We start from the raw sequence: 26,035 nt of genomic DNA, 5'->3' as shown, positions 1-26,035 counted from the left end.
TTTGGTCTTACGGCCTGGCTATTGAAAGGTCAAGGCTAAAAAAGAAGGGCTATTCAGAACGGGTGATTTCCACCCTGCTTAAAGCTAAGAGGATTTCAACGTCAGCCTCCTATGCGAGAGTCTGGAGGATCTTTGAGGCATGGTGCGAAAGACAGGGAATTGCGCCTTTCCATGCTTCTCTGCCGGCTATTCTTGCTTTCCTGCAGGAGGGCGTAGAGAAAGGGTTAGCATATAACTCTTTAAAGGTTCAGGTATCGGCCATTGCCTGTTACAGGGGCCGGGTGGCTCGCTCGGCTCTCGCGTCGCAGCCGGACGTGGTCCGTTTCCTCAAGGGGGTTCACCATATCCGCCCGCCGGTAAAGCGAATTTGTCCAACCTGGAACCTTAAGCTCGTCCTTGGGAAGTTGCAGGGGGCACCTTTTGAGCCCCTGTCAGTGGCCACTTTGAAAGATGTCACACTGAAAACAGTTTTTTTGGTGGCGATGGCGTCAGCAAGGCGAGTATCGGAACTGCAAGCGCTTTCTTGCAGAGAACCCTTTTTACGTTTTTCGGAAACTGGGGTGTCGGTGCATACGGTGCCGTCCTTCCTGCCTAAGGTTGTTTCTTCCTTTCATGTGAACCAGAGTTTGTTCCTTCCATCCTTCCGGAAGGAGGATTGGGGGAAACGATTTTTGTCTTTACGGCTACTGGATGTACGCCGTATGCTTCTCCATTATTTGGGGGTGACGAATGATTTTCGTCGGTCGGACCATCTCTTTGTCGCATTCGCGGGTAAAAACAAAGGGATGGCGGCGTCTAAAGCGTCCATTGCGCGTTGGGTCAAGGACACTATTGCTTCGGCGTATGTGTTGTCAGGGAAGAAGGTACCGGAGCATCTTCATGTTCATTCCACTCGGGCTTTGGCTACATCTTGGGCGGAGTCCGGGGGGATGTCTTTAGAGGAGATTTGCCGGGCGGCCACTTGGTCGTCGAGAAATACTTTTTCAAAGCATTATCGGTTAGATGTAGCGGCCCGTTCAGAGACGAGTTTTGGCGCTGCAGTGCTGACAGAGGCGGCATTGGCGTCCCACCCAGTTTGAGTTTGCTTTGCTACATCCCACTAGTCTCTGGATTCATCTGCTGCTTTGCTATGGAAGGTAAAATTATGGTCTTACCTGTTAATTTTCTTTCTTTTAGAAGCAGCAGATGAATCCAGAGCCCCTCCCCAAGTGCACTGTCTGTGTGTAGGGTGTTTGGTTGATTGGTTTAGTTGGGGCTATGGTTGGTAAGTGTATTATTTCATTGCTGAAAAAAAAAAATATATAATAATAATAAGAAGAGAAGACACATTTTCTACTGGAATGGAGTTTTGTGGCTGCTCATTCTCCTTTCGGGATGCTTGGGCAAAGTGCATAACTGAATCAGCAGAAGGAACACCAGGCTTTAAGGCCAACTGTTAATCAGTTCTCTATCTCCACCTGCTGGTCGATGTGAGCTATACCCACTAGTCTCTGGATTCATCTGCTGCTTCTAAAGGAAAGAAAATTAACAGGTAAGACCATAATTTTACCTTTTTTCAACTCAAAATCGCTTTTCACAAATTCATCAGGAAGCTAAGTATTAAGATTTTCTTCCAATCCAGGACGGAGATCCCTGAAGTTGAAGATTTATCTGTGATCAGGAAGGATTCTAAGTGGATCCCTCCGGGTGTGATGGACCCCATACTTACCACCTTTAAGGACTTAGTCCTTGATGGGATTACGAAATTTGAGATATCGACACATTCTTCAAAGATCCAATACAACTTATCGTATGGGCACCATTTAGCTTTACGTCAACTTAGGGACATGGATCAGATTATTATTTCCAAGGCGGATAAAGGGGGTTCTATTGTGATTCAGGATGTCCAGCAATATGAGGAAGAAGTGGAGCGACAACTAAATGACACAATAGCATATAGAAAACTGTTGGATAATCCCACGGGAATATTGATGAAAGATATTTTCAGTTACATTACTCAACATTATGAATTGGGAGTGATAACCTCTAAAGAGTATCAATTTTTGCTGGAAAAATACCCCAGAACCCCCAGCATCCGCTTTGTACCCAAAATCCATAAAAATCTGTCCAAACCACCTGGCAGACCTATAGTTAACACCAGAGATAGTTTATTAGAACCATTATCCAAATTTTTGGATGTTTTTCTAAAGGAGGAGGCTGTAAAGGTTGAGTCTTATTTAAAAGACTCGTCTCATCTCCTTAGGACCCTTAGTGAGATGATTGTCCCCCACAGTGATATGTTTTTTGTCACCTGTGATGTGGTATCATTGTACACCAAGATACCCAAAAATGAGGCCCTCTCGATTATACAGGAGGTGCTGGTAAACAGGACTAAACACCATAGGATACCCACTCCCTTTCTGTTAAGACTAGGCCAATGGGTTCTTAAGAACAGCTTTTTTGAATACAAAGGGACTTTTTTTCAACAGATTGAGGGTGTGGCGATGGGGGCGACTATGGCACCCTCCATCGCAACACTCTACATGGGGAAATTTGAGAAGGAGCTAGTATATCCATCTGAACCTTTCCAAAATGTTCCCCTATGGAAACGGTTTCTAGACAACATTTTTTTCCTGTGGGGGGGCACTGAGAAGGATCTAGGGGATTTCTGTATCTGGATTAACACGCTGAACCCAAATTTACAGTTTGTTCCTCACTTTAGTAAAAGCCAGATTGAGTTTTTGGACATACTTATAAGTAAGGATCATTTAAGGATAGAGACCACTTTATATAGGAAACCGGTGGCCCGTAACACCCTCCTTCATTTTGACAGTTATCACCCCTATCAATTGAAGTACAGTTTGCCTATCAGCCAGTACTTGCGAGTGCGCAGAATTTGTTCTTCGCTAGAAGAATTTAAGAGAATAGCTAAGGATTTAGGAAAACGGTTTCTAGAGAGAGGGTACCCCAGAAGTTCTATCAGACGGGCCTATTTGAGGGCCCGGTACGCTCATAGGGAATTATTACTTGCGGATAAACCTCGAGCTCAGGAGGAAGAGAGGATGATTTGTGTTCTCCCTTTCTCAAAAGCATCGGGGGTGCTGACCTTTCTTATTAAACAACATTGGCATATCCTAGGCTTACACGAGATTTTCTCTGAACCACCTCTATTTTCTTACCGTAGGGGTAAGACCATAGGTCAGACCCTTAGGAAAGTAATACACCCAATGCAATATGCTGAGCACAATAAATGCCTTCAGTGCCAATGGTGTGACCTCACGCTGGAGGGGGCTCAATGGACTGACCCCCAATCAGGATATTCAGTAAAAGCCAGATCAAACACGACATGTAAATCGAACAGGGTGGTATACATTATTGTTTGTCCCTGTGATTTGGTGTATGTGGGGCGAACTAAACGGGCGATCAACATACGGTTGAATGAACACAAATCTCGCATTAATACCAGGACGTTGCAGGCCCCTATAGTCCAGCACTGGCTTGAGAAAGGCCATGATATCCAACATCTTAGATGGAGAGTGATAGAGTGTATGAGTGAGAAAGAGCTGGAGGGCGATTGGGAGGAGAGGTTAAATCTTTCTGAACAGCGTTGGATCTACCGCCTGAATACGGTGGTTCCTAAGGGATTAAACAATGAATTAGAATGGGCTTCATTAATATGATTTAGGTTCCAGTGGACGTTTGTGAAACCAGTCTGGTATAATCAACTTGGTAAATAGTATTAAAGGGGAGGAGTAAGCTTAACAAACTCTACGTCACACAATGACGTCCCCAATAATATGGGACGTGGTTGTCGTGTATACGTATAAAACAGCTGACTAAAAGCGTGACCGCCATTTCGTCTCTGACGCATTGGTGGGAGAATATGATATCAAACGGTAAGAGGTTGAAAGCTTATAGTGAATATGGTAAACTTAATATAAGTAATATGGTAAAAGGCTAGGCATACAAGAAAAATACATATATCTTTTATCTTTCTAGGGAGAGGGAACCTTGATAAAGCCCTGTTATTTGGGCGAAACATGTTGGACAACTAATGTTTTTCACCCTCCCGACTAGCGTCATTAAGCTAAGTACTTTTAGCATATTTATATTAAAGTTAAATTAATAACATTTATGAGACATACAAAATATTGGTCCAGTGACGAAAGGGTGCATAAAGCCCCGCACTATGAGATACATTTGAGTGCGTGGTGGCCCTCTGAGGACTCATAATAACTAATATTACCAATGCTAGAATGAAGTGAGGTAACGTCTTGCAGGAACGGACTGATTTAAGATTATTTTATATTCGTATGCCTTTTTTCTATGTTCCTTGATAGCTATCTTTCCAGGCTTTTTCTGTGACATTTTTCTTTTTTCCTTTATCACCATGGTATGTGTTGTTTATTTTATACTTTTATTAACCTTTTTTCCCTCTCCTATTCACGTCTCTATCACATTTCAAGATATTTTATCTTTCTTTATACTGATGACACTTTTCCCTATTTTTCTAATGTTTGGCTCTTTCTTGGTCTGATAGATTTATTCACATTTTGCTTTTCTTTATATTTATCTAGTTTATTTATGTATATTAAATATGAAAATTTATTAATATATATATTTTTTTAATATACTATGCATGTATTTTTCTATCTCTTTCTCCTTCTCAATTCTCCTCTTCCTTTCCACACATCTATCTTTAAGCACAAATAGGATCATCATATCACACGATATTTACATATAGAACTTTTATTTTATTATTTTATATTAAAAAAAATTTTCATATATGATTTGTTTTAATATTGTATTTGTACCTATTAGGACCCCTGACGAAGGTTGTCCGAAACACGGACCGTGTTGGGTCCCCTGTCTGGTAAAAGGTTTTTAATTAAGATTTATTTGTCATAATAAAATTTGCCTGCATCGTGTACAAGCCTGCAGTTTTGGTTTGTTTGCTCTGTACTCAACTTCAGTGACATAATACATCTCTCCCCCCCCCCAAAAAAAAAAAAGCTCTAAATTCGACCAGAAACTAGCCAACCCCAGCTTAGCTTTCGTTAAATCCCTCTAACAGCTGCAAGCACTCCCCCACACTAAGAGCTTCCAGCCTGGCAGTATCACCCAAAAAGAAGCAAAGTTCCCCATTCCAACGCAGTCACTTACCACGCCTCCATCCTTCATCGCATTCCTGTGGGCCACCATGGCAGTTGAGAGGCACGGGACCCTCCATTCCCCTAAGCAACTCACGGCGTTGCCAATGCTTACCTCCATTTCCCCATCCCACAAGCAACTCATGGCACTGCCTTCGCTGACCTCCGTTCCCCCAAGCAACTCCCGGCGCTGCCATTGCTGCACCAAAGGAATCAAAAACCACCCGTGCTACAGCAGCATGGCTCTTGCATGTCAGAAGCAATGCTCCACCCGTGAGAACCACAACTATGTATGCCTGCGCGCTAACATCTAGAAGGCACGGTGTCCGCTGGAGGAGTGGAGGTAAGGGTTTGGGGGTGGGCCACAGGGGGAGAGAAGCCGGTTCCTGGGGTAGATGTGAGTCAATGTTCGGTTTGCGAGTTAAAGTTTGCTCGAGTGTTTTGCTCGTCTTACAAAACACTCGCAAACTGCGTTACTCGCAAACCGAGGTTTGCCTGTATATAAGTGTCTACAGAGTATGACAGATGTCTCTATAATGATCAGCAAGATATAGATATAAGAAGTGGGATATCTGTACAAAAGGCATCTATACAGTATATATGTGGTCATGGTTATGTCTATCATGCTGTGAATATTGCTACAAACTTCCATGTAGGAGATATATACAAACATCACTAGGTAAGTCACTTATTTCCCCAAAAAACAACTGCAGTGCATCAAAGCCTATTTATCAAGAGTAGACAGATGATGGGATAACCACTTGCTCAGACCTCTTTTAATTCCAGAGTGGCTTCTTAGATCTCATCATTGCATATGGATAAATTTCCTTGATTTCGGCCAGCACAGACTCCATCGCACATTATTTCATCATCAAACTGTGAGCAGTTCTATCATGCTGATAAGCAATAAGCATACACAGCACTGTACAACAACCTATTTAAGAGCCGGCCCTTGCTCAGTAGAGCTTACAATCTATAATTAACAGACAAGTAGGGGCTTAGGGAGTTACTCAGGGGACCTAGGGTGAGAGGGTTATGAGTTCAATGCATTCTCGAAGAGGTGGGCTTTTGCTCTGGACTTGAATAGCTCCAGGGACGGAGCTTGACGTCCCTGGAGCTGATTCGGGCAGTTTGTTCCAGGCGTATGGTGCAGCAAGAGAGAAAGGGCGCAGTCTACAATCACTTAGCATTGCTCAAGTTTATTATTTGGTTCACAAACAGTATAATGCATTTAGGCTATAATTACTCACTCAGACCTTGCTAAATTAAGCACATCCATAACCTGGTTGGAGAGACATCTTACAGGATGTGAATATTGAGTGAGTTTTATATATTACTAATGAATTTTTGATATTTTAATTATGTTTTAGGGATCCTTTTATTAAGGGGCGCTAACCGATTTAGCACGCGCTCAAGATTGCTAAGACATCCATTATGTTCCTATGGGCATCTTAGCATTTAGCGTGCACTAATTTTTAGCGCGTGCTAAATCAGTTAGCGCACCTTAATAAAAGGACCCCTTAATGAACAATTTATGTTTGGTCTTTTTGAGAAAATGATTAGCTCTGCTTATATTTTCTAATATTCACATGTTTAGTGAGGGTTCACATAATCTGACTAATTGACTCATAAACAGAAATTGGTAAGTCCTAATTTATTTCAGTCATTGAACACATATTTCACAATAGCACATTTTTGTTGATTTATATATAGATTCTGTCTGATATTATTTATTTATTTATTTAGATTTTTATCCCGTCCTCCCAGTAGCTCAGAACGGTCTACAAGTGAACATACACAATGGAGAGTAATTAGACATATAAGAAGTACAATAGGTTTAAGTGTTTGGACATACGAGATTTACATACATAATTTAAATACAGGGAGTATACAGCAAATTAAGAGCAGAGGTTAGGAATAAGTAGTTTAGTTTAAGTACAAGTTATTTGAGTTGAGATACAATTTGTCAGAGTATAGACTAAGAGAGGACTATACTGAAATTTAGGGAGAAGATAGACAGGGGAGAGAGGAGAGAGGTGGGCTTAAGGGGAGGAGTAGACTGAGTGTGATCTTTAGCTGAAGAGGAGGGTCTTTACCATTTTACGGAATGTTAATAATGAGTTCTGTTGTCTGAGTTGAAAGGGGAGTTGGTTCCAGAGATGTGGAATGAAGTGGCTGTAGGATCGTTTGCGGGCAGTTTCTGAGAGGAGGGACCTTCCGGGGGGAGGGGGGGGTGCATAGGCGTATCTCCGATTTTGAGCAGAGGGTGCGAGTGGGGGTGTAGATGGGAAGCTTGGATTTTATGTAGTAGGGGGTGGTGGAGTAAATTCTCTTGTGGGCTATTGCCAGGGCCTTGAAAGCACAGCGTTGGCTAATTGGGAGCCAGTGTTCAGCACGGAGTGCTGGGGAGATGGGATCATGGTAGTTGAGGTTGTGTAGGAGGCGGATAGCTGCATTTTGGACCTGTTGGAGGCGTTTGAGATTATTTTTGGTTAATCCATTAAATAGGGAGTTACAGTAATCCATTCTGGAGAGGACATATGCGTAGAGGAGTTGGGCGAGGTCAGGTGTGGAGATGTAGGGTTTGATCCTTTTCAGTTGGTGAAGGTAGTAGAAGGAGGTGGAGATTACTTGGGATATGTGGGCAGATAGTGATAGGTGTCCGTCTAGGGTTATTCCTAGGCTGCGAACCTGATCTGTTGCCGTTAGTAGAGTGGAGTCCCATGCTAGTGTAGGACGTGTGTATTTGGTGCTTTTTTTTCTAATCCATAAGAGTTTGGTTTTAGAGGCGTTCAGTTGAAGTTTGTTTTTTGACATCCAAGTTTTCATGTCAGAGAGGCAGTGTTGGAGGTTAGTAATTTGGGACGACCGGTTCTCGCCTAGTGGGAGGAGCAGCTGGATGTCATCTGCATAAGAGTGGATTTTAATGCTATATTTCTGTGCTATATCAATGACAGGCCTGATGTAGAGGTTGAATAGAAGGGGGGATAGAAGGGCGCCTTGAGGAACACCATATTTGATAGGCTTGGGGTTAGATTTGTGTGTCCCTAGTAGGACAGTCTGTGTCCTTTGATGGAGGAAGGAGGTGATCCATTGGAGGGCTGTGTCCTTGTATAGAGACATTTTCTTATATAAATTGTGTTATATGTGCTCTTTTATAAATTGCATCTTTTCAAACTGTATCATTTATTCTTTTTAAAATGGTATCAGCTGATTATTAGGGACATTTTCAAAAAAGATAGATGTCCAAAAGATAGCATGAAACAGCACTTGGATGACTTACTAGTCAAAAAAGTCCAAATAAGCATTCTCAAAACAGACTTTCTAGATCTCTTTCTGATTGTTTTGTCTCCAGTGTGTCCAAATGTTAAGGGGGGGTTGGGGGGGGGTGTTGGAGGCATGTTTTGTGCAGGCTTAGACATTCATCAGGCATAATCAAACCTGGGCTTTTTTCAGATGTTTAGAGAGATAGACCTGTTTTAAAAGCATCTAAATGCTAAAAAGGTGCCCAAACTAACCAAATGACCACTGGAGGGATTAAGGCATGACTCCCCCCCCTTTACTCCCCCAGTGGTCACCAACCCCCTCCTACCATCCAAAGATGTTTTTAAAAACTGTGCATTCTAGCCTATATTACGAGGGGGTGCTGAAAAGTTCTCAACCCAAGCAGCCTTAGATATAAACACAGACATTTGAGTGGAGAGAGCATTCTGGCTACTGCAGTGAATTTTACATTAAAAGTCCCTGGCACAGATGTCACTTTAACTTGCTTTTATTGTATGGTGAGCACTCCAAAACCTACTGTACCTACGTTAAGATGATACCTGCAGGCATAAGGATTATTGTTGAGGTGTACAAGTGGATACAATAAGTTTCGAGTGTGTTTTGGAGGGTTCACCATACATAAGAACATAAGAATTGCCATACTGGGATAGACTGAAGGTCCATCAAGTCCAGTATCTTGTTTCCAGCAGTGGCCAACCCAGGTCCCTAGCTAGATTCCAAGTAGAAAAATAGATTTTATGCTGTTTATCCTAGGAATAAGCACTGAATTTCCCCAAGCCATCTCAATAATGGCCTATGGACTTCTCTTTTAGGAAATTATCCAAACTTTTTTAAAACCCCGCTAAGCTAGTTAATTTCACCACAGTCTCTGGCAATGAATTCCAGAGTTTAATTACATGTTGTGTGAAGAAATATTTTCTCTGGTTTGTTTTAAATCTACTACTTAGTAGCTTCATCGCATGTCCCCTAGTCCTAGTATTTTTGGAAAGTGTGAACAAGTGATTCACATCTACCCTTTCCACTCCATTATTTTATAGACCTCTATCATATCGCCCCTGAGCCGTCTCTTCTCCAATCTGAAGAGCCCTAGCTGTTTTAGCCTTTCCTCATAGGGAAGTCATCCCATAATTTTTGAGATATGGCAACCAAAACAACACATAGTATTCGAAGTACAGCCATACCATAGAGCTGAGGGTTTCAACGTATCCTCAGCAATGACATCTAGATCCTTTTCCTGGACAGTGACTCCAAATACAGAACCTAGCATCAAATAGCTATAGTTCGGCTTCTTCTTTCTCACATGCATCACTTTGCACTCACTCACATTAATCATCAACTGCCATTTTGACGCCCAGTCTTCCAGTCTCACAAGGTCTTCTTGCCTGGGACTTTTAATATGACATTTTCTGCACTAATCATTCTTCTGTGCTGAGGAATGCTCACCTGTCTGTGAACAGTTTTCTAAGAATTCTTGCTGTATGAATGTCTGAAAAACTTGCTTTTGTGCGTTTTTTATGTGGATGTTTTTATATTTAAGAATGGCCAAAAAATATAGACGTCTACATAGGTAATTCTAAAACCAAAACATCTACATAGGTCTAGGACCAAAATGTCTACATAAGTCATTCAAATAAAAAAAAAATAAAAAGATAGAGATCTTGCTGTTTTCTCTACTGGATTTCTGGACATCTTTCCCACAACGTCCAAACTCAGACTTAGACATCCTATTGAAAATGTCCCTCCACATATTTATGCTTATGTATATATGTTTTTTCATTTGGACTCCTGACGCAGGCAGTTTTGCCGAAACACAGCCCGTGTCAGGTCATTTAATAAAGTGAACTCTATTATCCCAATCCACGAGGCCCTTGGTGGTTTTTTCAGTCCACTGTTTGGTGTGTACTTTGACTTCATCTTCTGGTTGTTCTGTAGTTTTAAATTAGGGCAAGACATCCCCTGAGCAATGTTGGACAAGCAAGCTGAGACTGGATTTGGATTCATTTAGAGATTTCAGGTATAGAGAAGTAGATCTGGGCGCACAAGGATTTCTGATATTGAAAACCATGGAAGGCGATCAGAGCACCAAGGGAATGAGTATAAATGGAGAAGAGAAGAAGTCCCTGAACCAATCAGATCCTCAGGCCCCTCCCTGATGCATCCCAAAATACACCGGGAAGGTGAGGCCCGCCATTTTGGAGTGGCGGGCCTGCTGGCTGGAGGGTGTGAAAATCTCTCCAGCTGGACTTTTAACTAAAAAGTATGTGAAGTGGGAGGCCTGCAGTCTTGGGGGCTGTTGGGGTCAGGGGGTACAGTATCATGGGGTATCGTGGGTTTGAAGGTGGTGGCATGAGGGAATGGGCATCCCTCCTGCTGGGGGACTTTGCAGGGTAGGGGTTCCCTGCCGTAGCTGCTCAGCTGATCGGGAGATTTCCTTGCCGTGATCAGCTCAGCAGCTGTGTCTATTTGAAATGTAGGCTGGCATTATCCTGGCCTACGTTTCAGGCATCTATTGCAGTCCCAGGGAGATACCTAGGGCTGCTTAAGTTTGACCAAGGCCACATCCGGGTGAAACCATGTCCAGTCTTGGGTGAGCTTAAGTATCTTGACGTGTCTCCCTTAACTGAGACAGATGCCTACAGTGTAGGTGCCTGCCTCGCAGTTTTGTGTTGTCCTGATTGGCTAGTTAGAGAGTGGCAGGACGCTTACTGCCACTTATAATTGGGATACCATTTATAGAATTTATCCCTTTGAGCAGAGAGTTCAGCATGGAAAAGCGACGGTGAGGGTTGAGCTGAGAGAGTCTGTCTGGGAGGTGTAGTAGTCTTGTTTGGAAGGAGGTAAGGAAGAATTTGAAGAGGAATAAAGTCAATATGGGTGTGGGATTTGAACCAGAGACATTAAGCAGACCTGGCACAGCCACATAGGAACATTATATCTCATGGCACTCTGCAAACCTGAAGAAACTTGCCTTGTTATTAATCTACACCTCTTATGTGACTAGACACATCACAAGATAAGTTACAATTCACCTATTCTCACATATATCACATCTGTTCTAACCACACCTGCATAGGATCAGAGGTGATGAGTAAACTGATAATAACCTTCATTAGCTGTAGATTAGTGTTCATAGATTTGAATTGATTCACCTATTCACTTTGGTGAATTGATTTGAATCAATTCTTTTGACAAAAAATTCAGACTCATCGATTCATGATCAACACTCCTTCCTGTCCCCGGTGAGAACTGACATACCTCCAGGCCTCCTAAAGCAGCAGCAGTGGTAGCTGGCTGACAAAGGAAGTGTTCTGAAAAGGAAACTTGTGGTCTGCCCTGCCAGGGCCTTTCCTCTGCCGCATCACTGATGATGTCACTGATTATGCAGTAGAGGGAAGCTTTGGCGGGGTAGGCCACAGGTTTCCTGCAAGCCAGCCACCTCCACCACTTCTGCTGTTGATTTGGAAGGTCCAGTGGTATATCATATCTCACGGTGGGAGGGGGGGTGTCAATGGGGAGCTGCTGCACAGGGGAGGATGAGAAGAAAGGATGGAAAACTACTGCACAGGGAGGTGGGGGAAGGGAGGGATGGAAAGCTGCTGTACAGGGGGATGGGTGGGAGGGGAGGAAAGCTGCTGTTCAGTGGGATGGAAGAGGAGGAAAGCTCCTGCACATGGAGGGAAAGAGGAGAGAGGAAGAATTGTTGGACATGTAGTGGAGGAGAGGAAGGGAGAGATGCAACAAAGAGAAAGAAAGTGGTGAGATGAAATCCTACATCAAGTGGAGGGGAGGGAGACATGCATAGAGAAAAGAGAGGGAGAAGTGTTTAACATAAGGTTCAAGTATTGAACATAGGGTGGAAGGCAGAGAGAAAAATGTTGTATATGATAATGGAAGGGAGAGATGCTGTATGGAGGGGAATAAAGAGGTTTGACCCAGGGCACAAGGCAGGGAAAAAGAGAGAGAGAGAGAGATGGTAAACAGTGGAAATGAAACAGAAAAGTTGGATATGGCAGTGGAAGGTAGAAAAAATACTGTATTTTTCGCTCCATTAGATGCACTTTTTTTCCTTCCAAAAGTGGGTGGAAATAAGGGTGCGTCTAATGGAGCGAATACCCAAAGCATTTCCCCCCCCCCGTTAACTTATATTAATTCTGCCATCCGCCCTTGCTTGCTGGCCCTCTTTCTCCTCTCCCCGCGTGTACCTTTTTTTTCTTTTGGCTTCTGGCGCCTCACTTGCTAGGAGCGGCGCACAAGGATTTCTGGCTGCCTGGTCCCTGCTGCTTCCCCGAGAACAGACGGCAGACACGGCAGCCTCCTCTTCTGTTCTTTCGTGGCATAGCGGCGCACCAGGCTGCCTGCCTGGTCCCACACTGCTTCCTGTGAGAACTCAGTTCTCGCAGGAAACAGCATGGGACCAGGCAGGCAACCAAGTTGCAGCCGTACCATAGAGCGATACAAGAGCATTATAACATTTTCATCTTTGTTTTCCATTTCTTTTCTGATAATTCCTGACATTCTATTTGCTTTCTTGGCCACTGCTGCACATTGAGCTGAGGGTTGCAACGTATCTTCAACAATGACATCTAGATCCTTTTCCTGGGCCGTAACTCCCTAACAAATAACCCAGCATCACATAGCTATAGTTCAGGTTCCTCTTTCCAATATTCATCTCTTTGAACTTGCTCATATTAAATGTCATCTGCTATTTTGACATCCAGCCTTCCAGTCTTACAAGGTCCTCTTGCAATTTTTCATGGTCCTTTTGCGATTTAACAACTTTGAATAACGTTGTGTCTTCAGCAAATTTAATTCTCACTAGTTATTCCTATGTCTAGATCATTGATAAATAAGTAAAAAAAAAATCGATCCCAGCACAAACCCCTGGGGAACCTCTATTTACCCTTCTCTATTGAGAATATTGACCATTTAAACCCACTTCCTGATTTCTGTAGAGCAGAAGAGAACTGTATAATGTTGTGGGGAAGTTCCCCTTCTTTGTGTTTTATTCCAATTATGGTCGATTGCTTTGGAACAAAACTGTTGGGGACACTATACTCCACTGATGATGTGAGAGGTGCTGAAAGCTGTATCACACTTCTGCAAGCTTCAGATAGTGGGTCTGGACTCCTGAGAAAATTAACAGAAAGATTAACAAAGGTAAGAACCTAATTTTCCATTTATCAACTTCTATATTTTTCTCCCCTTCATCTTTGAGTCTCACAATGCCACTTTCGCACTTCTTCCTATCACTAATATACCTTAAAAATGTCTTGTCTTCCCATTTTACCATGTCAGCTATTTTTTCTTCCATGTGCATCTTTGCTTTCCTGACTACTAAACCAGCCTCTCAACTTGTCCAGATATTTTGGCCGGTTTTCCTTTTTCTGCAATTGTTTGTAGTTTATGAAAGCTAATCTCTTTTCCTTACCTTTTCAGCTACTACTTTTGAGAACCAAAGCGACATTCTTTTCCGCTTACTTGTAATTACTTTCCTTACAAAATAGTTTGTTGCTCCTATAAAATGCATTTAATTAGTATCCCAGCCTACTCAGTTAAAATCCTCCATAAACAAAGTTATTTTCAAAGCCTTAAATTTCTGGTTATCAGAAAGTAAGAGGGGTTGCTGTTGGGGGAAGGGGGTGGTTGAATGGGGGTAATCTGAGGGGTGATCAGATCAAAGAGAGGGAAACATATGGGGGTGACTAGGGACCCAGTCTGGTAGTGGAAGATAAGATGGGAAGGACTGGGCAATCTCAGCCAGCAGTGTATTTTTACTTTTTGTTAGATTCAATGGGCAGCAGCCATGTTATTAGACTGCCAGTATTTATTGGAGCAGCCATACTTAAGAGGCTGCTCGAGGCACAGTTAATAATAATGGTACATAGACTAAAGCGTGCGGGACAACCGCGCGCCGACAAAGCCGCTTGGACAAATCTGCGCAGGACACCAGTGTGCCTGATTAAAACTTAACTTTAAAGTCCTCTGAGTTTTTTTATAGGGGGTAATGCCCCACTTTACTTAGAAGTGTTGCCACTGCTGTTGGGGGGGGGGTTTTAGGGAGAAATTCCACCACTCCATTATAGAGGAAAGTGCAATTTTTCCCTCTTTTGGGAAAAATTAGTTTCCTCTCTAAGTGGTGGTGGGGGGGGGGTTACTCTCCCACACCCTCGGAATGCTTTAAAGTTAAGTTGTCATCCTGCGCACATTCGTCTGAGCGGCTTTGTCGGTACGTGATTGTCTTGCGTGCTTTTGACTCGTCACCATAATAATAACTTTAATTTTGTATACCACCACACCACTACAGTTCTGGGCGGTTCACAAAAGAGACAGCAAAGTACAAGCAATAGAGAAATACAGACAATGGAAAACAGAAAAAATATTAGTTGTCAAATTTATCAAAAAGATCAGTCTTTACTAATTTTCTAAAAGAGAAATAGGATGAAGCTTGTGAAATAGTTTCATTTAACCAAATATTCATTTTTTCCTGCTTGAAATGAAAGAGTTCTGTCCAAAAATTTCTTATACCGACAAGAATTTAATGACGGCTAGGCAAATAAATGAGAACTGCGAGCAGACTTGATGGTATAAGGCAACTGTAAGTGAGAAGAAAGGTAAATTGGAGTCAGGCCAGTTAAAGATTTGAAGCAGATGCACAATAGCTGTTATTGCTGGCCAACCCATTCTGCCCAGATTCCATCCCCAGTCTCACCCCCAACTCACATTAAACTGTTATTGCAGGATTGTACCAGAACCGTGAATGTGTATACCAATGTAACCAATTCATGATGGCCATGTGCAGGCGGAACCACAGACCTGTGACTGCTTCATCATTCCCAAGCTCCCTGCACCCGGGGAGGACCACCCTTGTTACGCCCCTGCTGTTATAGAATTAATGGTAAAGATAATGTATTCGATAAACCATCCTTTTGTGGTAAAACCAAAGTGGTTTACAATACGTATTACTGTATATACAGAATTATAGACATGCCCAATGTGTTTCTGTTTCCACATATGATACATGGAAAAACCTGGGAAACTGTGTTATTTTGCTGCTGTTTTGGGAGGGGAACGGGAAGGGGTAACTTGGGAACATAGTTCTGTGTTTACTGAGTAGCAATGCTGCAGTTTAGGAGGTGAAAAACAAATGAGCTTATTCATGAGAAGAAAAAGGTGTAAATATGTGTTTAGCACATGCCTATACTCTCGTATTTTATAACATATGCATGCACATTGTGATTCTACTTCTGCTGTACCTAAAACTATAGGCATAGTTTTGGATAGTCATGGAGGTATCCTAAATATTACAGAGGCACTGTCAGTATGATTTTTTTACCCTCTGTGCCCCCCCCCCCCCACACACACACAAATAAGTAGGAAAGCCACCCTGATGACTCAAATTATTCCTCTAGGAGCACCTACATATTATGTAAATATAGGCACACTTTTCTCTGTGCCTGCTGCAGGAAGTTCTTTTCTCTGAGTATAATAGGCTTACTCACAGTAAACATCTTGTGACATTTCCCTCAATGCCTCTGGAATGCTATTTCTTTTGTAGTTGCTTCTGTTTAGACTTAGAGCACCCTCCAGAGGACAAAAATGTCCTGAAGTCGTCCTATAGCCCAAGCGGTGACGGGACAAAAGCGTGTGAGACAAACGCGTGCTGACATTTGAGAGCGGAAAACTGAGTGCAAGATTTCAGCGCGCCACTCTAAAAGCTTCTTTTAAAGGACTCTGCCGTGTGTAACCCCCCACATTATACAGAAAACTTAACTTTTTACCTATTTTTTAGGAAAAGTTAAGTTTTCTGTATAATGGGGGGGGGGGAGGTTTACAACCCCTCAAACCACCCCCATATTCTCATTCACACTCATAGGAAGAAAGGTTATACAAAATAGAGAAGATCACAAATCATATAGCACACTAAGCTATCTCAGGACAAAACTTACACAGAATATGCATATCATTCTTACCCTTTACCTCAACCCATGAAAAAGGTCATTCACTGGATATTGTTAGTTTTTTGATCATACCCCCCAACAGACTTTTATTGATTCTGTTCGCTGGCAACCAGTTCCTTGGACAGATCATTATCTTGGCGAGTTCTTACTCCCTATTTTTATGTCTCCTACCCCAACACAATCTTTACCAATGAAAACTGTTTCCTTTAGAAAGGAAATTTGTCCAGAATCTTTCTGGCCTCAAGTTTTTACTTCCTTTCTCGGTTCTCCCAGGGAACATCCCATTGATGTAATTTGGCCTAAGTGGAATTCTTCTACAGAATATATTTATCATTCCCTAGCGCCAGTCATAACCAAAACTATTACTGTTGCTTGGGATGCACTTTGGTTTTTACCTCTCCATAGAGTTATGAAATAAAACTGTAGAAAGTTAGAAAAGAAATGGAAAAAATCTCGCTTAGATCTAGATAAATCAATTTTGAGATGTGCAATCAGATCTTACAGTCTCGAACTCAGGAAAGCGAGAAAATCTTATTATGGTTGTAAGATAGCTAAATCTAATAACCAGAGTGGTACTCTCTGCTCTGGCGTTCCTTGACCAATACTGACTTTAAAATTGCTCACTCCTCATCTCCTTCTGCTGAAATCTTAGCCTGCTCTTTTCAAGAAAAAATTTCTTATTGGACAATCTTTTCCCACGAGCAAAATTGAGCCTCTCCCTACACATTTTTTAACACTTTACAGAGGAAATGCCATCTGATCGTTATTGGTATTTATTCACATCAGTATCTGAACTTCAAGTTTCTAGATTATGCGAAAGGATGAGAAAGTGTATTGTTCTTTGGATCCTTTCCCTTCTTATTTATTTCTTAATATTGCTTCTCAAGCTAAACATGGCTAACTGCCTTTCTAAATTTTACTTAGGAAAACAGATACTTCTCACATTCTATGGGACAAATAACTCTTACTCCTCTTTTAAAAAAAGCAGACTTAGACCCTACAATTCCTTCTCACTATTGCCCAATTGCTAACATACCTTTATTGACAAAAATGTTAGAATCAATTGTAGCTGATCAACTTACTGATTATCTAGAGAGATTTTCTTTACTTCAGTCATTTCAACATGGGTTTTGCTCTAATTTTAGTACTGAAACCCTATTGATTTCTCTTCTTTCAAAAATTCAACAAATCCATCTTCAAATATTCTATTTTACTCCAGTTTGATTTATCTGCAGCGTTCGATGTTGTACATCATGGCATTCTCCTTCAGTTGCTTTTAGATATAGGTCTTCATCAGGAAGTTTTGGACTGGTTCTCTAAATTTCTTCAGTATCATTCCTATTCAGTGAATTTTCTTGGTAATACTTCTAATTTCTGGCAGCCCCTTTGTGGGGTTCCTCAGGGTTCCCCACTTTCTCCAATTTTATTCAATCTCTATATGACCACCTTGAATATTTTCAAGCTGTCATCTTGGGAAACTCTATTCACTTATGCGGACAATATTTTTATTTTGATAGAGATAGATCTGGACATTACTGACCTATCATCTAAAGTAAATCTTTGTATTTCAAAACTTCAAGCCTGGGCTCAGTTCGTCCAGATGAAGCTGAATACAACAAAAACCAAATTATTATAGTTAGGCCCAAAATTGGACTGTCTTCCTCTTTCTGTAGCTTTAGTTTCTGGATCTTCTCTACAGATTGAGTTCTCTGCCAAGGTATTGGGAGTTTTTCTTGACTACTCTCTCTCTCTTATAAGGATCAAACTAACTCCGTGGTCAAGAAATGTTTTTTAATCTATATATGCTGAGGAAGGTTAGACATCTCTTTCATCATTGTCACTTTTCCACCTTAGTTCAGTCAATTATTTTATCTCGTCTCAACTATTGCAATGTTATTTACCTTGGTATTACAAAAACTTGCCTCTACAAATTGCAATTAATTCAAAATACTGCTGCAAAATTGATTTTTGGGAAACGTAAATTTTATAACGTGACGCCGTTGCTTCAGAGTCTTCATTGGCTCCCAGTTTGTTAGAGTTCAATTTAAGTGTGCCTGTGTTGTTTTAAAAATTTTACATGTTATTTTTACTCCTCTCCTTCCTCTATCCTGGAATGTTTATAGATTTTCTTTTGCAAGAGGTGATCAACAATTCAAATTATCTCTTCCTTCTAAAAAAGGGATTAAGGGAGTTAAGTTTTTCAGTCACTCTCTGATATTTAAGCTATCTCAACTGTGGAATGACCTTCCACTTCTTTTAAGGAGTTCCGACTCACATCAACCTTTTTGCAAATCCTTAAAAACTACTTTTTTTGCTAAACACTTTACCAAACTTAGGGCTCCTTTTACGAAGGTGCGCTAGCGGTTTTATCGCATGCACCAGATTAGCGTGCACTAGCCAAAAATATACCGCCTGCTCAAAAGGAGGCAGTAGTGGCTAGCGCATGCGGCAATTTAGCATGCGTTATTCCGCGCGTTAAGGCTCTAGCACACCTTCGTAAAAGGAGCCCTTAGTCTATTCTTTTCTGGTTTTTTATTCGATAACTTAACTATTGTAAACTAAGTCGAGTGTTCCTTGAATGATGATTCAGTAAATAAACTCAAGCATTAGATTAGATTAGATTAGATTAGATATCAGACAAAACAAGGTAAGCAAAAATAAAACTAATGTGGGAACTATAAGCCTGGCCCAGAAACATTTTCTCTGAGGCAGGAGAAGAAAGCTCCCCCTGGGGAAGTATTGTTCTTCCAACACACAAATGCACATGTGTGTCAGAGAGGGAGAGACCCCCCCCCCACCTTGCTGAAACTAGGTGTTCCATTTGTATAAGTTTCTCTATCATGTACAAGTAGGAAAAATGCATATTCATTAGTTCTGATAATCTAGAGCAGGGGTAGGGAACTCTGGTCCTCGAGAGTCGTATTCCAGTCGGGTTTTCAGGATTTCCCCAATGAATATGCATTGAAAGCAGTACATGCAAATAAATCTCAAGCATATTCATTGGGGAAATCCTGAAAACCCGACTGGAATACGACTCTCGAGGATCGGAGTTCCCTACCCCTGATCTAGAGGTCAAGTAATAGACCTTTGTTCTTTCTCATGTTCCCTTCATGTCTTTTTTCCCATCTAGATAGTGTAATTTCTCTTGGAAGTAACAAAATATAAATTAGCCCTTTTAACTGAAGGATAGTGAATCATGGGTAGAGGAGTCGCAGTACAGGAGGTGCCAGTTTTCTCATGTTTGTTTATTTATTTATCTCCCACCCTTATCCAGGGCAAGTTACACACTTACATACAAAATATCAAATGACATATCACAAAGTCGCATTAACGACAAACAGCTCCATAGCCATAAAACAGGTCAGACCATAGAGTATATCAGTGACCAGCACCCTGCACTCAATAGTCTCCACGCCTCCTCAATTAAACAATCTTAGACTCTATATTTCATCAGACAGAATAAGTGCCTTTTACGTAAAATCTTAAAATTCTGTTTATTCTGCTGTTGAAAAGTATACTCAGGGCCAGCCACCGTATCAATACCTCCAAGACTTCTCATGTAAAATAGGTCTGTTTGAAAATTTTGACAGCTGCTGGACCTGTGTTGAAGAGAGCATGAAATGCCTGTCCTGTGTGAATGGCCTACACCTTGAGAATAGATCATGTTTGGTGAATTGCTCTCCGCGGTAAACACTATTCAGTCAACTGTGATATGTATTCTGATTAACAAAGCCAAGTACTTTTTTTCTTTAGCCATCTATATATTTTAAAATTGAAGACCTTGCAGCTTTCATCCCATTTTTTTAAAATTGTGTGACCTCACCCCGCTGCATTTGATCATATCATTCATGAACTATTGCTTTCACAGTTGGCAGACATTGACATTTCTGGTTTGTTTTATTCTTGGTTAAATCATGCCTGTCAAATCATTCCTGTAGTGTTTCTTCAGTCTCACATTCACTCCCTGTTACTTCTGCTGTTTCCTAGGCCAGGGTTGTGTCCTGGCCTAAATGGCACAGTAAGGAAGGGTGGGGGTAGGAGGGGACAGAGTATCCCAAGCACTATCTCTCCCTTCCCCCCTCCCCCCTACGGTGATAGGGGAGCCTCTTAAATGTACTCTCCCCTTCTGGTACTGAAGGGGCACATATATTCTTTGTAAGTTTTTTTATTCCTGCTTGTGTAAAAGGAACTGCTGAAACAGTTATCATTTTGCCAAGAAACCACAAGGTCTTTTCTTTTTGTATTCTGAGCTCTGTGTCCCCATTTTGTTCTGTAGTTGACTTGTTTTGATAAGAAACATTTGTTAAAAGAGAAATATTGCTAGATCTTAGACAAGATAGTATTATATGTTATAATGGAAACTTCCCACTATTCCCCCCTTATGTTTTTACCTCTTTCTAGTTGCTTTTAAGTATCCTGTTACCAAATATGGTCTTTCCTACAGCCATATGCTAAAAAAACTGACCCATGTGAAATGCTATAAATATGTGTCAGTGCTCTGAATAAACGGGACATTTATTTGGCCATACAACTGCATGTGTGTTCTTTTCTTTCTAATGAGATGCCCCCCGATGCATCGGTACCAGAGATGACAGAGTATGTGTGTGAGGCAGTATTGGTATCTGATCCTTTTCAGCTGGGGACTTCATCCGGGAGTGGAGATGGTGCCAGAACGACAGTGAGTGAGTATAGATTTCTGAATTTCACTGGGGCCTCTGCCCTCTTCCAAGTCTTCCAAACCCTTATATGATTATTGAGGCTTTTGGCAAGTCTCTTGAGGCTTTTTGTGAGTTTATATTGGGCTTTTGGGAAGTCCATAGTGGTGGTTTTGGCAACCCCACAGATTACCTGTCCTTTTGGGAAGGACTGATCTAACTAATTCAAATCTGTACAGACTCGCCTGTTCTGCTAAACTAGGAAAACTTGCTTGCATGTGCTTTTTCTTTCTATCACATTGTATATTACAGTGTCTTGTTTATAAGGTCAGGTAAGTAAGATTTGTGTATTGCCACGCTGTGTTTTGTAATAGGGAAAGAAAGTAGACGTACATTTGTATATATACTGTATATATCTATATTAGGGGAAAGAATAGGGTTGAGTCCAGATCTGGCTTGAGTTTCTTCTGGGAGCACCCTGCAATTGTGTGTTTGTGAGACTTGCCAGGGGAACGAAGTGAGAGGGAGTCCTTATTTGCATTTCCATTGTCCTGCAAAGGCGTGGCCAGAGATGGACGAAGCAAAAGATTTCTGTTGAATGCGGGGTAGCTCAAGGGGCCAGAATTTGGAGTAAAGCAGAAGTGATAATGACAGTGTGTCTGGTATTAAGAGAAAAGATAATAAGCAAATGATAAGTATTGAGACTCCACCTAGCTTCTGGCCAAAACTTAGTGCAGAGGAAAAATTGGCTATATCAAATTTTACATTAGTAGGAGAATTGAAAACAACACTGAGGAAGCTAGAAATGTTTCCTGTTGCAAAAACAAACAAAGGGGATTGCAAAGAGGTAAAAAATCTGCCCATGAGACCCCTTAAACTATTTATCCTCCTCCCTGTAAAACCCTCGGGGGAGAGGGGATGTTAAGAGAAAATAATTTGAGACGGTGCCTTAAACAGAGATGGGAGGAGCTGAACAAGTCAGGGGGAGATAAAACATTTCCTCATTTAGATGTTAAAAGTCGGAATCTATACAGCAATTCTGACTAGAGTTGAAACTTATTAAACTTTCTCAAATTCAGAATAGGAAGGGGGAGCAGTAAGTTGACATAGATAAGACTCAGGAAGAAAAAGAGCTTAAGTAGTTGAGCTAATGTGAACAGAATTTCATAAAGCAAGGAAGAAAGTGTTTCCTTTGGAATTCAATAATTTTTTACTAGTGCTTAGGACCCATTTTGCATATTTGAAAGGAGATTGTCAATTTTTTTGTTTGTGTTGTGCTTAGCAGAAAGGAACAGGGAATTATTAGCAAACACTGCTTGGGTAATTATGGAGAATCAATGTTAACTGAGTTTGAATACTAATAATACAGTGGTACCTTGGATTACGAGCATAATCCGTTCCAGGAGCATGCTCGTAATCCAAAATGCTCGTTTATCAAAGCGAGTTTCCCCATAGGAAATAATGGAAACTCGCTTTGATGCGTTCCCCCCCCAAGAACCGGCATTGCTCCCCTCGAAGGCCCCCCACCTGCGATCTGGCACCCCCTCTGCCTTGAACCGGCACCCCTCCTGCCACGATCCGACCCCCCTCCGACACGATTGGGCACCTCCAAATCTGAGCATGCTCAAGGCCTGCGAGTTCACGTTCAGAACGTGAACTCGCAAGCCTTGAGCATGCTCAGATGCTCAAGGCCCAGCAGAGGAGAAGGCCGATTTTCAAGAGTGCCCAGATGAGGGTAAGAAACGGCGGGGGGTGCCCAATTGTGTCAGGGGGGGGTTGGACCGTGTCGGGGGGGTGCCCAATCATGTTGGGGGGGTCGGATCGTGGCGGGGGGTGCCCAATTGTGGCAGGGGGTCAGATCGTGGCGGGGGGTGCCGGTTCATGGCGGGGGGGGGGTGGCAGATCGCAGGGGGGGGTGCCGTATTGCTGGGAGGGGGGTGCTCGTAAATCGAGCCATGCTCGGTTTCCGAGGCACCAATTTTGCAAATGTTTTGCTCGTCTTGCAAAACACTCGCAAACCGGTGCACTCGTAAACCAAGGTACCACTGTACTAATAATAAAAATAAATAAAACCCACTCTGTGTGATAACTTAGCTAGGTAGACCTGTGGTTGTAGGAGCCAAGAACTAGTTTTCTGATTTACATAAACAATTTATGAATTAATAGTTTTAGGATATCTTTTGGCTTTAGGAAACATTAGAATTCTTTTATAAAGCTGTGGGTGTGTGACTTTTGCTAGCACCAGTTTAAGGTGGCAAACCTTTCTGTGTTGGTTATAAGAAATACTGTGCACCGTAATGTATTTTTTTATTTAGATTAGATTTTGATGTGACAGGAAAAACAAACACTATCGCCTGAATATAAAAAAATCTAAGAATAGGTTTATTGCCATAAGTTACAGCACTGTGCACATTTTGAAGTTTGAAGAGGAATAGGAGCCAAGCACATTGTTCTTAGTTTATGGTTTTAGGGATTGCAATGTATTTTGCCTAAAAATAAATAAAATAAGGTATGCTAATTAGTTCTGAATTGGTTCAGGCTTTACACAGTCATGCTTGGACTGGATTAAGTCTCCTAATCTTATGGTTTAGCGACATTTAGATAAATTCAAAGGAGCTTTAAACACACACACAAAAAAATTCCCTTTGCCCTATTGTTTTTCTTCCATCTATGTTCTCTTTCCTTTACTCCTTGTAGTTCTTCTTTCTCTCCTTGTTTCTTATATGTGTAATTCTGTGTTTGTATGTTTTTGTAATTTTTAATCTTTATTGTTTTCATTTGTCTTTACCCTTCTTTTTATTGTTGTCAAACGCTTAGTATTTGGAATTTAATCAAGTTTTAACAAACTTGGAAACTTGGTCAAAGAAAGCACTGGGGAAACAAGACAAGATACAGAGAAAGAGAAATTGGTGATGTTGAGAAATTACCAAGGGAGATGGAAAAAAAAAAAATTTGGGTTACAAACATGGGAAAGGTTGCAGATTCAGGTTTGCTTTGTGGCTAATGTGGATTTGGTGAAGCAAGGAAGCATGATTATTGCCGAACGTTGCAGACAGGATAGTGTACGCTGATAAACAAGGTATATGTCATGTGTTTGAAAGTATGTGCATGTATTATGTCCTTATTATAAGTAACATTCTAGTTGGAATAGGAAGGTGTGAGTAAAGTTCCAAGTTATTTTTGTTTAGGTAAGCTCTTTGGGGTAGGAACAGTATAAAGCAACTATGAATTGACACTAGTAGTATAATGGGTACACCTCATGTCAAAATGATTGACAGCTGTCAGAGATAAGGATCGACCAATCAGCGTTCACTTCTGGGTTAAGCCCCGCCCATTGTCCCGCCTTGCTCCCTGCCCATGCCCCGCCTCTCCCATAGGAATGAATGGTGGTAGCCCCGCCCATGGCCCCACCCTACTCTTCACCTATGCCCCACCCCTCCCATAGGAATGAATGGTGGTGGCCCTGCCCCCTGCCCATGGCCCCACCCCTCATGCCCCACCCCTCCCATTGCCCCACCCCCTCATGTCCTGCCCCGGAAATGCACTTTTTGATGATAATGGAGGCATGTTTGACCCCGGAAATACGCTTTCTGATGACATCACCGGAAATGGGAGTGCCTGCCCCTACTGGAAATGCACTTTTCTGATGACGTAGGCGTAAATAGGGTAAATGAAGTGACGGAAATGCGCTTTTCTGACCACGTAGGCGGAAATAGGGTAAATGAAGCGACGGAAATGCGCTTTTCTGACCACGTAGGCAGAAATAGGGGAAACAGACTTAGTCAAAATCCCTCCCGGAAATGATGTGGCCAGAAAAAGAAGCGTCTTTATTTTAACAGTTTTTAGTTAAAAGACAGGGTTTAAGAGCTCATGGATAGAGCAGATCACAAAACAAAAGACATTCACAAAATCTTTCCTGTTTTTAAAACAGAGCAGGGGCAGAAACAATTGAGAAAAGGTTGCATTTGCTTTTAACACACTTTCAGTAGGAATTCTGAGCTAATGGTTAATGGGCCAGCTCCCCTATTGTCATGGTAACAGCTGATAAGCCCTTTGCAGCCCCCCTCCCCTGATAAAGCCAAGGGGGAGAGAGGTGGAGGTGTGTTTAAATATGTCTGAACTTATCCCGGCCCCCTACTGTTGTCTTAACAATCTGAAAAAAAAAAACCAAAAGCAGCTGTCACCTAACAGGGCTCTGTTAAAAAGGCAGAGCTATGAAAGAATCTTTATTGAAGCAAATTTATTATGATCCATACGCGGCAGGAAGCTATGGAGGCATTAACCCTCTACTTCAAGCAGCTAAAAAGAGTGATATAACAGTACGGAGAAAAGATGTGGTGGATTGGGTCACCGATCAAAACGCATACAATTTACACAGACCGGCTAGAATCCATTTTAAAAGAAATAAAACAATTGTGTCGGAAGTTGACAGACAGTGGCAAAGTGACTTAGTCGACATGTCAGCCTTTGCCCGTTATAACAACGGTTACAAATACATCTTAACAGTAATAGATATCCTGTCAAAATATGCATGGGTCGTGTGTTTAAAAACAAAAACCGGTCACGAAGTTACCAAAGCCTTTGAAACAATATTTAATTTAGGGCGTACACCTGAAAAACTTCAAACAGACAAGGGTAAAGAATTTTTAAATAAGTCTCTGAAGAATTTATTAAAACAAAAAGGTGTTAGCCATTTTGTGACCCATAATGATGTTAAAGCAGCTGTAGTGGAAAGATTTAACAGGACTTTAAAATCCAAAATGTGGAGATATTTTACAGCCCATAATACCTTTACTTATCAAGACGTCCTATAGGCTATAGTGCACAGCTATAATTTTAGCTTTCACAGAACGATACAGGCGAGGCTTGTAGATGTGACACCCTCAAACTCTTTGCAGATTTGGAAAACAGTCTACGGCAGTAACATCAAACGCGATCCCACCAAGGATCTCTTAATGAAAGGAGACCATGTAAGGCTATCAAAACTTAAAGGAAAATTTCAGAAAGG

The sequence above is a fragment of the Geotrypetes seraphini genome, chromosome 14, assembly GCF_902459505.1.
Source record: "Geotrypetes seraphini chromosome 14, aGeoSer1.1, whole genome shotgun sequence".
NCBI classification, from domain to species: Eukaryota; Metazoa; Chordata; class Amphibia; order Gymnophiona; family Dermophiidae; genus Geotrypetes; species Geotrypetes seraphini.
Note: the sequence above shows the minus strand (reverse complement) of the source record.